The 12,355-nt window shown below is 36.2% G+C and overlaps 1 pseudogene; it reads left to right on the top strand.

The window, feature by feature from the left end:
* Positions 1–8,042: 8,042 nt before the first annotated feature.
* Positions 8,043–9,070, top strand: LOC141409156 (histone-lysine N-methyltransferase SETMAR-like; annotated as a pseudogene).
* The last annotated feature ends 3,285 nt before the right edge of the window (positions 9,071–12,355 follow it).

The following is a 12,355-nucleotide window of genomic DNA, read 5'->3' as shown; positions in this document are numbered from 1 at the left end:
TAATTTTTGTCAGAGCACATAAATATATTACTAAATGTTCAGATTAGAAACATATATATTTTTACATTGTTGTAGTTAATTTTTTCTATAATCATTGTGCCAGAACATTGAGTCTCAATTTAAATGTAAAATTGTACTATTATTTCCATTTTACAGATGGGAAAATTGTGGTACATAAAAGTTATCTTGCTCAAAATATTAATGCTATTTAGTAAGAGATCTGGGGTTCTAAACACAAGTGTAGAATCAAGGCTTTTTTTCTTTTTTTTTTTTTTTTTTTTGAGACGGAGTCTCGCTCTGTAGCCCAGGCTGGAGTGCAGTGGCCGGATCTCAGCTCACTGCAAGCTCCGCCTCCCGGGTTCACGCCATTCTCCGGCCTCAGCCTCCCCAGTAGCTGGGACTACAGGCGCTGCCACCTCGCCCGGCTAGTTTTTTTTGTATTTCTTAGTAGAGACGGAGTTTCACCGTGTTAGCCAGGATGGTCTCGATCTCCTGACCTCGTGATCCGCCCATCTCGGCCTCCCAAAGTGCTGGGATTACAGGCTTGAGCCACCGCGCCCGGCCAAGGCTTTTTTTCTTAAACACTACGGTGTTATAGCCCAGAAGATGGAAAGTTTGAATTATAACTGTTGCTCTCCAGTTATTTCCTGGGACATTGTATATGCAACTGAAGAACAAGGTGGAATAAAATATATTGTTTCTTCAGTTTTGTAACTTTATAAATTTAATGAGAAAAAGAAAGAGTGATGTTTCTCACTGATAATTTTTTTAAACGACTTTGAATAGAAACAAAATACATTTCTTATATTTAACTTAGCAGCCTGCAATTGAGTTCCCTCGTTTGTATTCTGCACACTACTGATTAGGCTGGTTGATCATCATAAAGGTATCGAGCATCCGCCTTGTATAGAGAACTTTGATGAATTCTAAATGAAAAAGAATATATATTCCTGCCCTCTTTCACACAGCTTAAAATTTAGATAAGAAAACAGAATATCCACATAACCTTCTTCAGAACATTAACCAAACATGCACTTACAGAAGAATTTAAAGATGTAGAAATGGATTTATTCTGTCATTCCTTGGAAATTAAAGAAATTCGGATTGGAAAAAAGAAGTAAAACTGTCTTTATATTCAGGATACATGATTTTCTATGTACATGTGTTGGAATCTACAAAAAATCTACTAGACCTTGACCTGATAAGTCAGACATTAAAGGATTCAGTATAGTAAGTTTTCTGGATACTTACTTACAATAATCAAATGCATTTATACATACTAGGAACAAACTATTGGAAATTGAAACAAAAAATACAATTTGCCATGACATCAAAAACTTGAAAATTTAGAGAGAAGTTTAATAAAAGATGTATAAAACCTGTATACCAAAAATGATGAAACACTGATAAAAGAAATAAAAACCCTAAATATATGAAGAATATGTGAATTCTATATTTCAACTTGGCTGGGCCACAGAATGTCCAGGTATTAAATCAAACATTATTCTGGATGTTTCTGCAAGGTTGTTTTGGGTGAGATTAACAGTTAAATTTGTACACCAAGTAAAACAGATTGCCTTCCCTAATGTGGGTGGGCCTCACCCAGTCAGTTGAAAGACTTCTTCCCTGAGCAAGAGAAAAATCCTCTAGTTGACTGCCTTCAGACTTCATCTGCAACATAGGTTCTTTCTGGTGTTAGAGTAAACAGCCTTGAGGCTAGAATTGCAGCACTGGCTCTCTCCAGCCTGTGAATCTACCCTGCAAATTTTGGACTTGCCAGCCTCCATAATCATGTAAGCCAATTTTTTATAATAAATCTCTCCTTCACTGTCTCTCTCTGTTTTTGTCTATATGTACCTATACACACACACAGAGAGAGAGACATTGTATTGGTTCTGTTTCTCTGAAGAACCCTAATATAGACAGCTATACCTTGTTCAAGGGTTAGAAAACATAATATTGTTAAGATGACAACTCTCCTCAAGAATGATCTTAGATTCAATGAAATACCAGTCGAAATGCCAGTGGAAACTTTTTTTTGTAGAAATGGACTCTTTCAAAATCCATATTATAATAGCCAAAGCAGTGTTTTTAAAAGAGTTCAAAGACTAATCTTACCTGATTATAAGATTTATTATGAATAAAGCTACAGTAATAAAGACAGTGTGATATAGGTAAAATAACAGAGAATTAGAGAATTAGATCAGTGACACAAAATAGATTCTAGAAATAGGCCCACACATATATATGGACAAGAGATTTTTGACAAAGGGGCAAAGGTGATTCACTGAAGAACATATGGTCTTTTCAAAAAACAAGGCTAGGTCGATTGGATATACACAGACAAACAATCGAACTCCAGTCCACACCAAACACCATTCACAAAAATTAACTCCAAATGGATAAGGGATCTACATGTAACACATAAAATTTAAAAACTCTAGATAAAAACACACGAAAAGCTCTTTGTGATATTGGATTAGGCAGATTTCTTAGATATGACAAATTACAATTCATAAAACACAATAAATTAGATTTCGCCAAAATTTAAAACGTTTGCTCTTTAAAAGACACTATTAAAAGAATCAAGAGACTAGCCACAGACAGAAATTACTTGCATCTGATAAAGGACTTATTCCTAAAATATATAAAAAATGTTCAAAACTCAATAATAAGAAAATTAAACGCTCAATATTTTAAATGGGCAAACAATTTGAGCAGATACATCCCAAAAGAGGATATATGGATGTTAAATAAGCACATTAAATATGCTCAACATTACTAGTCATTAAGGAAATCCAAACTAAAACCATAATGAGTAATCATTACACTCCTGTATAGAAAGACTAAATTTAAAAAGACTGCCCTCATCCACAAAGGTAGAATATGACAGAACTGGATTTCTTACACATTCCTGGTCAGAATGGTACAACCACTTTTTTTTTTTTTATTATACTTTAAGTTCTAGGGTACATGTGCACAATGTGCAGGTTTATTACATATGTATACATGTGCCATGTTGGTGTGCTGCACCCATTAACTCGTCATTTACATTAGGTATATCTCTTAATGCTATCTCTCCCCGCTCTCCCCACCCCATGACAGGCCCTGGTGTGTGATGCTCCCCTTCCTGTGTCCAGGTGTTCTCATTGTTCAATTCCCACCCATGAGTGAGAACAAGCGGTGTTTGGTTTTTTGTCCTTGCGATAGTTTGCTGAGAATGAGGTTTCCAGCTTCATCCATGTCCCTACAAAGGACATGAACTCATCCTTTTCATGGCTGCATAGTACTCCATGGTGTATATGTGCCACATTTTCTTAATCTAGTCTATCACTGATGTACATTTGGGTTGGTTCCATGTCTTTGCTATTGTGAATAGTGACGCAATAAACATACGTGTGCATGTGTCTTTAGAGCAGCATGATTTATAATCCTTTGGGTATACACCCAGTCATAGGATTGCTGAGTCAAATGGTATTTCTAGTTGTAGATCCTTGAGGAATCACCACACTGTCTTCCACAATGGTTGAACTAGTTTACAGCCCCACGAACAGTGTAAAAGTGTTCCTATTTCTCCACATCCTCTCCGGCACCTGTTGTTTCCTGACTTTTTAATGATCACCATTCTAATTGGTGTGAGATGGTATCTCATTGTGGTTTTGATTTGCATTCTGATGGCTAGTGATGATGAGCATTTTTTCATGTGTCTGTTGGTTGCATAAATGTCTTCTTTTGAGAAGTGTCTGTTCATATCCTTTGCCTACTTTTTGATGGGGTTGTTTGATTTTTTCTTGTAAATTTGTTTAAGTTCTTTCTAGATTCTGGATATTAGCCCTTTGTCAAATGGGTAGATTGCAAAAATTTTCTCCCATTCTGTAGGTTGCCTGTTCACTCTGATGGTAGTTTCTTTGGATGTGCAGGAACTCTTTAGTTTAATTAGATCCCAATTGTCAATTGTGGCTTTTGTTGCCAATGCTTTTGGTGTTTTAGACGTGAAGTCCTTGACCATGCCTCTGTCCTGAATGGTATTGCCTAGGTTTTCTTCTAGGATTTTTATAGGTTTAAGTCTAACATTTAAGTCTTTAATCCATCTTGAATTAATTTTTGTATAAGGTGTAAGGAAGGGATCCAGTTTCAGCTTTCTACCTATGGCTAGCCAGTTTTCCCAGCACCATTTATTAAATAGGGAATGCTTTCCCCATTTCTTGTTTTTGTCAGGTTTGTCAAAGATCAGACGGTTGTAGATGTGTGGTATTATTTATGAGGGCTCTGTTCTGTTCCATTTGTCTATATCTCTGTTTTGGTACCGGCATATTATTTTGGTTACTGTAACCTTGTAGTATAGTTTGAAGTCAGGTAGTGTGATGCCTCCAGCTTTGTTCTTTTGGCTTAAGATTGTCTTGGCAATGCGGAATCTTTTTTGGTTCCATTTGAACTTTAAAGTAGTTTTTTCCAATTCTGTGAAGAAAGTCATTGGTAGCTTGATGGGGATGGCATTGAATCTATAAATTACCTTAGGCAGTATGGCCATTTTCACAATATTGATTCTTCCTATCCATGAGCATGGAATGTTCTTCCATTTGTTTGTGTCCTCTTTTATTTTGTTGAGCAGTGGTTTGTAGTTCTCCTTGAAGAGGTCCTTCACATCCTTTGTAATTTGGATTCCTAGGTATTTTATTCTCTTTGAAGCAATTGTGAATGGGAGTTCACTCATGATTTGGCTCTCTGTCTGTTATTTGTGTATAAGAATGTTTGTGATTTTTGCACATTGATTTTGTATCCTGAGACTTTGTTGAAGTTGCTTATTTTTGAAAAGATCAACAAAATTGATATACCGCTAGCAAGACTATTAAAGAAGAAAAAGGAGAAGGATCAAATAGATGCAATAAAAAATGATAAAGGGGATATCACCACCAATCCTGCAGAAATACAAACTACCATCAGAGAATACTATAAACACCTCTACGCAAAAAAAATAGAAAATCTAGAAGAAATGGATAAATTCCTGGACACATACACCCTCCCAAGACTATACTAGGTAGAAGTTGAATCCCTGAATAGACCAATAACAAGCTCTGAAACTGAGGCAATAATTAATAGCCTATCAACCAAAAAAACATCCAGGACCAGACAGATTCACAGCCAAATTCTACCAGAGGTACAAGGAGGAACTAGTACCATTCCTTCTGAAACTATTCCAATCAATAGAAAAAGAGAGAATCCTCCCCAACTCATTTTATGAGGCCAACATCATCCTGATACCAAAGCCTGGCAGAGACACAACAAAAAAAGAGAATTTTAGATCAATATCCCTGATGAACATCAATTCAAAAATCTTCAATAAAATACTGGCAAACCGAATCCAGCAGCACATCAAAAAGCTTATCCACCATGATCAAGTGGGCTTCATCCCTGGGATGCAAGGCTGGTTCAACATATGCAAATCCATAAATGTTATCCAGCTTATAAACAGAACCAAAGACAAAAACCACATGATTATCTCAAAAGATGCAGAAAAGGCCTTTGACAAAACTCAACAGCCCTTCATGCTAAAAACTCTCAACAAATTAGGTATTGATGGGACGTATCTCAAAATAATAAGAGCTGTTTATGACAAACCCACAGCCAATATCATATTGAATGGGCAAAAACTGGAAGCATTCCCTTTGAAAACTGGCACAAGACAGGGATGCCCTCTCTCACCACTCCTATTCAACACAGTGTTGGAAGTTCTGGCCAGGGAAATCAAGCAGGAGAAAGAAATAAAGGGGATTCAATTAGGAAAAGAGGAAGTCAAATTGTCCCTGTTTGCAGATGACATAATTGTATATTTAGAAAACCCCATCGTCCTAGTACAACAACTTTGAAAAACAGTTGAGCAGTTTCTTCAAACATCAAACATACACCTTCCATGTGATCCTGTCACTGCACTCCTAAAACTTACTCAAGAGAAATTGAAAGCACATATCCGTACAGAAACTTCTATACAAGCCAGGTGTGGTGGCTCATGCCTCTAATCCCAGCACTTTGGGAGGCCGAGGCAGGTGGATCAGGTGGTCAGGAGTTCAGGACCAGTCTGGCCAAAATGCCAAAAACCCATCTCTACTAAAAATACAAAAATTAGCCTGCCATGGTGGCAGGCACCTGTAATCCCAGCTACTCGGGAGGCTGAGGCAGAGAATGAGAATTACTTGAACCGGGGAGGCAGTTGTTGCAGTGAGCTGAGATCGCGCCACTGCACTCCAGCCTAGGAGACAGAGTGAGACTCCATCTAAATTAAAAAAAAAAAAAAAACCCATAAAAAATTGAAAACAACCTGGCTGCCTATCAAAAGATAGTTGTATAAGTAAGTTGTGGTATATCTATACAGTTAAATACAATTCAACAATAAAAATGAGCTGACTATTGATACCCACAGCTAGCTGTTTAACTCTCAAAATAATTATTCTGAGTTTTGAAGTCTAGGGAAAAAAGCATACACACTCTATGATTTCCTTATGTAAATTTCTAGAAAATGCAAATGAATCTATAGTAACATGTTGTGGATCAGTGTCTCCTTGGGGATGAGAAGAGAAGAGGGAAAAAGAGGTAGAAGGTGTCTTAGTCTGTTTTGCGTTGCTGTAAATGAATACCTGAGACAGGGTAATTTATAAAGAAATAGGCTTGTTTGGCACATGATTCTGATTGCTAAAAAGTTTAAGATTGGCATCTGCATCTGGTAAGGGCTTCAGGCTGCTTCCACTCCTGGTAGAATGTGTAGGGAAGCTGGTGTGAGCATAGATAACATGGTGAGAGAGGAAGCAAGGGTGGGGAGTTGCCAGGCCCTTTTTAACAATCAACTCTTGTGGGAACTAATAGAGTAGAACTCATTGACACCTCCTTCACCAAGAAGAGAATTTATCTCATAGCTATGTATTGTTCCACCTACTTACTTACCTATCTGTCCTTCTGTCTATTTACATATAGCTATGTAGAATGTTTACCAGATATTAACAGTGATTTGTTTGGCATGAATGAATTTGGGGAATTACATTTCCCTCTATACATTGCATTTTTTTTCTGTTACATATATATGATGTATGAGAATCATCTTTACAAAAATTAAGGTTATTTTGAAAGGTGTAGTTAAATTGATTAATGAACAAACTTTATGTGCTGATTAATAGAGGAATTGGTCAGTGTTGTGGGCTGAATTGTCTTTCCCAAAACTCATAGGTTGAGCCTTACCCCATGGTGTGACTATATATGGAGATAGAGCCTTTAAGGAGGTAAATTAAAGATAAATGAGGTCATAGGGTGAGGCTGTAATCCAATAGGATTGATGCCCTCATAAGAAGAGGAAGAGATACCAGCAACATGCATGCACAGAGTAAATGTAGCCATCTGCAACCCAAGAAGAGAGCCCTCACCAGAAACCAACCCCACCAGCACCTTGATCTTAGACTTCCAGCCTCTAGAACTGTCAGGAAATAAATTTATGCTCTTCAAACCACCTAGTCTGGGATATTTTGTTATGACATATCTAGCAGACTTAATGCAGTGAGTAAATTCATTTATGTTGCCATTAAAAAGAATAATTCAAATATATATTGAACCCAAAAATGTCTTTTATGAATAAATGGCAAAAACAAATTTTGGGGTAATACGCACTATGATTCTCCTTCTGTTTTGAATAAAAAGCAAAACATGATAAATTATGCATGTACATGATTTTATATGTTTATGTAAAGGGACGTACACCAGACAGTCAGGCAATTGATATTATTTTCCTCAGGAGTGGGACTACTGAGGAAAAGAGCCACTGTTTCTTCAAGTATTTCTGAATTGCTTGAAATATTACAATATGCCCGAATACTTTTGCAATTGAAAAAAATTGATGAACCCTTATATTAGGCTAGTGCAAGCATAATTGCAGTTTTTACATTGTTGAAATTTGCGATTTGACATTGGAATACATTCCTCATAAATATGGTTATGTTATACATCTTTTTAATGTGCATTTCTTGCTTTTTTTGCTAATGACTTGCTACTTATTTTAGACTATGGAAATAATGTTAGACAAAAAGCAAATTCGAGCAATTTTCTTATTCCAGTTTTAAATGGATTGTAAGGCAGCAGAGACAACTGGCAACATCAACAATCCATTTGGCCCAGGCACTGCTAATGAATGTACAGTGTAGTGGTGGTTTAAGAAGTTCTGCAAAGGACAGGCGATCCTTGAAGATGAGGAGCATAGTGACCAACCATTGGAAGTTGACAACGACAAATTCTGAGCAATCATTGAAGCTGATTCTCTTACAACAACAGGAGAAGTTGCCAGAGAACTCAAGGTCGACCATTCTACAGTTGTTCAGCATTTGCAGAAAATTGGAAAGGTGAAAAGGCTCCATAAGTGGGTGCCTCATGAGCTGAGGAAAAATCAAAAATATCATTTTGAAGTGTTGTCTTCTCTTATTCTACACAACAGCAAGGAACCATGTCTCCATCGAATTGTAATATGCAATGAAAAGTGGATTTTTTTATGACAACTAGCGATGGCTAGCTCTGTGGTTGGACCTAGACAAAGCTCCAAAGCACTTCCCAAAGCCAAACTTCCACCAAGAAATGGTCGTGGTCACTGTTTGGTGTTCTGCTGCCGGTATGATTTACTGCAACTTTCTGAATCCCGGCGAAATCATCACATCTGAGAAGTCTGCTCAGCAAATTGATGACATGCACCAACAAATGCAATGCCTGCAGCTGGCATTGGTCAACACCAAGGGCCCAATTCCTCTCCACGACAATGCCCGACTACATGTTGCACAGCTAGTGCTTCAAACGTTGAATGAATTGGGCTACAAAGTTTCGCCTCATTTACCGTATTCACCTGACCTCTTGCCAGCCGACTACCACTTCAAGCATCTCAACAACTTTTTGCAGGAAAAACGCTTTCACAACCACCAGGATGCAGAAAATGCCTTCCAAGAGTTTATTGAATTACAGAGTATGGATTTTTATTCTATAGGAATGAGCAAACTTATTTCTCACTGGCAAAAAATATGTTGATTGTAGTAATTCCTATTTTGATTAATAAAGATGTATTTGAGCCTAGTTGTAATGATTTAAACTTCACAGTCCAAAACTGCAATTACTTTTTCACTAACCTAATATTTTGAAAAAACATAACAAAAATATGCCTACTTAGTGGTGGATCGTATATGCATATTGATTTCCATCTATATGTCATGTATCCACCAGAACTTTGTTAGGGATCCTAAAATCTTTCTATGGAGCTATTCTTTTTCTCATCAATGAAAATAATGTAACAATACTTGTTCTTGTGTTTCTGGAAATAATTCTAAATTTACTTAGTCACTTCTTTGTTTTCAAACAGTGATTTTTCCTTTATTTTTTCTCATGAAATTCGTGTCATATACACATCTGTATATGCAAACGTGTGTTTAAGTGGACAAAATAGATAGTCTACAAGATTTATCTTTTGTTGTGTTTTAACTCAGAGTTGGCTACAGAATAACAACAAAAATAATGGAGTCACTTTTATAGAGAATTGCCAGGGTCTCTGTATTATGTTCTATACACTGCCTAATTGTGCATAGTAATTATATTAGACAGCTATAAAAATAACTTAAAATGAGAGACCCAGGAATAAAATATTACTGACAAATACTTTTCTTCTTCTCAATGCAAAATTCCAAGTGTAGAAAACTGGTAACTTACCTAAAATTCTATTGATGAAACACATTAGGAAAAGTTCAGGATTGAATGGTTGCCTGTGGAAGGCGAGATGGAATTTATCAAGTCAAACAGAAGCAGGGGTCACAGGGCCAAGAATTAAAAACAAATGCAAATCTGTGCACTGTTATTTTAAAACCAAAGAAAAGTAGGTTACACAAGCCACTTCCATTTTTAAATGCTGCCCCTCTGGTGGTACGGGAGAAACCTTTTGCCCACTTGTCCTTTTTGCTAAAGATGCTGTTTTTCCACAGAGGCAAAGAGTAATATTTGAGGAAAAGGTTTTACAGATGCAATTACAGCAAGACACTGGCGCTCAGCTCTGCACGTGGGTAAACACGTGCTTTCTCACCCAGAGAAAAGTTTAGCTTGGCAGCCTTTGCTACAAAGCATGACTCTGATCCTAGAGAAAGCCAGAGCTACAGAAACCCAAATCATCTCCAAAAATAACACCAAAATTAAGGCCTTGAAACTCCTCACACTTGTCATGCTGTGAAGGATGATACTTCAATGCTCAGGACCCACAGAGCTACTGAATCTTCAGAATTCTCTTTGTAAGTTCCCTCCACTGACATCTCAGCCTTTAGATGAGGCTGTATTCTGGGCTTGAGTTCTAGGCTGTCTGTTGTTAAATTTAAGACATACTTAGGAAAAAACATAGGACAGTATCTTTGAAGCCTTAACTAGGGCAAGATTTCTCTAGGACAATCCATTGATAAAGTAAACTTCATCAAAATCTATAAAATTTTCTGCTTATAAAAAATACCTTTTAAAAGATTGAAATGCTAGACACAGAATGAGAGGAATACTTACAATTACATATATCTGAACTATAACTTATAGCTACAGAATATAAAGTACTCCTACAAATTCCATTATCCAAAAGACAAACCAATATTTTAAATACTAAACAAAAGATTGAAGAGATACAAAGAGATACAAATACTCAATAAATACATAAAAAATGTTCTGCATCACCAATCGTCAGAGAAATGCCAATTAAAACAACAGTAAGATACCGCTGTATACCTACTAAGATGGCAAATAAGCCCAAACACCAATTATTGGAGACCATGAGAAGCAATTAAACTCTAGAAATTGTTGATGAGATTGTAAAAATTGTGCAACCACTCTAGAAAATGTATTGGCATTTTCTTATAAATTTGAAAAATATACTTATTCTATGGCCCAGAAATTTCACTCATAACCCAGAATAAATTAAAATATATATCCACATAAAGACTTGTGTACAAATATTTATAATAGTTTTGCTCATAAAACAAAAAACTAGAAACAACTAAAACATTAATTAACAGAAAAATATATAAACAAAGAATGCTATATTCATAGAATGGAGTACTACTTAGTAATAAAAAGGAATCAACTGATAAGCACATGAATCTCAGAAACATGCAGAGTGAAGGGTACATAGTATATGATTCCATTTATATAAAGTTCATGAATAGGCAAAATTATTCGTGATGATTGAAATCAGAACAGTGGGCTGGAATAAGGCACAAGGGGCTTTCTAGAGTGATGAAATATTCTATATGTTGATTTGGGTATTGATTACACAGTTGTATATGTTTGTCATAATCATTAAACTTTATACTTACAACTATGCATTTTTCTATATTTGAATATTACTTCAATTAAAAATATTAAATACATTGCCCTAATATCCAATTTAATCACACAGAAAAATCTCAGTATGCAATCAAGATTGTGGGGGTAGGAAGAATAAAAAGTATTATGGGTGCTATTTTCCTTACACGACATTCATTCCATTTTTAGTGAAAATTTATGTATTTCTTTATTCTTTTTTAATTTAGACATAATTGTACATATTTACGGGGTACATGTGACATTTTGATACATGCTTACAATATGTAATGATCAAATTGGGGTATTTAGGATCTCCATCACGTTAAATATTTACCATTTCTTTGGGTTGGGAACATTTCAAATCTTCTCTTCTAGCTATTTTTCCAATATATCAAAGAAATGAAAGTAACAACATCCTAAAAACTTAAATGAAAACAAATTTTATATTTTCTGGCTTCATATAAGACAGCAACACGGGGAATCGTTGGACACCTGGAAAATTGTTTATCATTTAGTCTAAGAATAATTTTTTATTTTTTTACTTTTAATTTAGTTTCAGGGGTACATATGCAGGTTTGTGGATGAAGCTAGAGGCCATTACCCTTAGCCTTAGCTAACTAATAATGATTTAACAATAAATGTGGTATGGCAGTCTTTATTAAGGCCCTAGTAATGTCATCAGACTGCACAAGGCTCCAGGGACACAGGCAGCCTTCCCATACAAGTATTCTTAGGACCTTGTTCTGCAAGGAGCATTGCAGTGGCAGATGAAGATATTGGTGTCAGTAACCTTTGGGCAGTCATCTGAGGTCATTCCTGCAGGTTACCTCGTAGGCAATAAGAGAGGAGAAAAAGGCTCTTCTGGGGTCACTCTTGAGCCTACTTTGCATGGACTGACTTTATGTTAACTTTTTAAAGTACTCTGAGATTGGCATGATAATGCCACTCTCAATGTGAACCTCCTTTTCCCCTGATACATTTTATTCCAAGTGATGTGAACCACTGACGAAAAGTTGAC

This window comes from Macaca fascicularis, chromosome 1, assembly GCF_037993035.2.
Source record: "Macaca fascicularis isolate 582-1 chromosome 1, T2T-MFA8v1.1".
NCBI lineage: Eukaryota > Metazoa > Chordata > Mammalia > Primates > Cercopithecidae > Macaca > Macaca fascicularis.
Note: the sequence above shows the minus strand (reverse complement) of the source record. Positions and strands in the feature narration are given on the sequence as shown.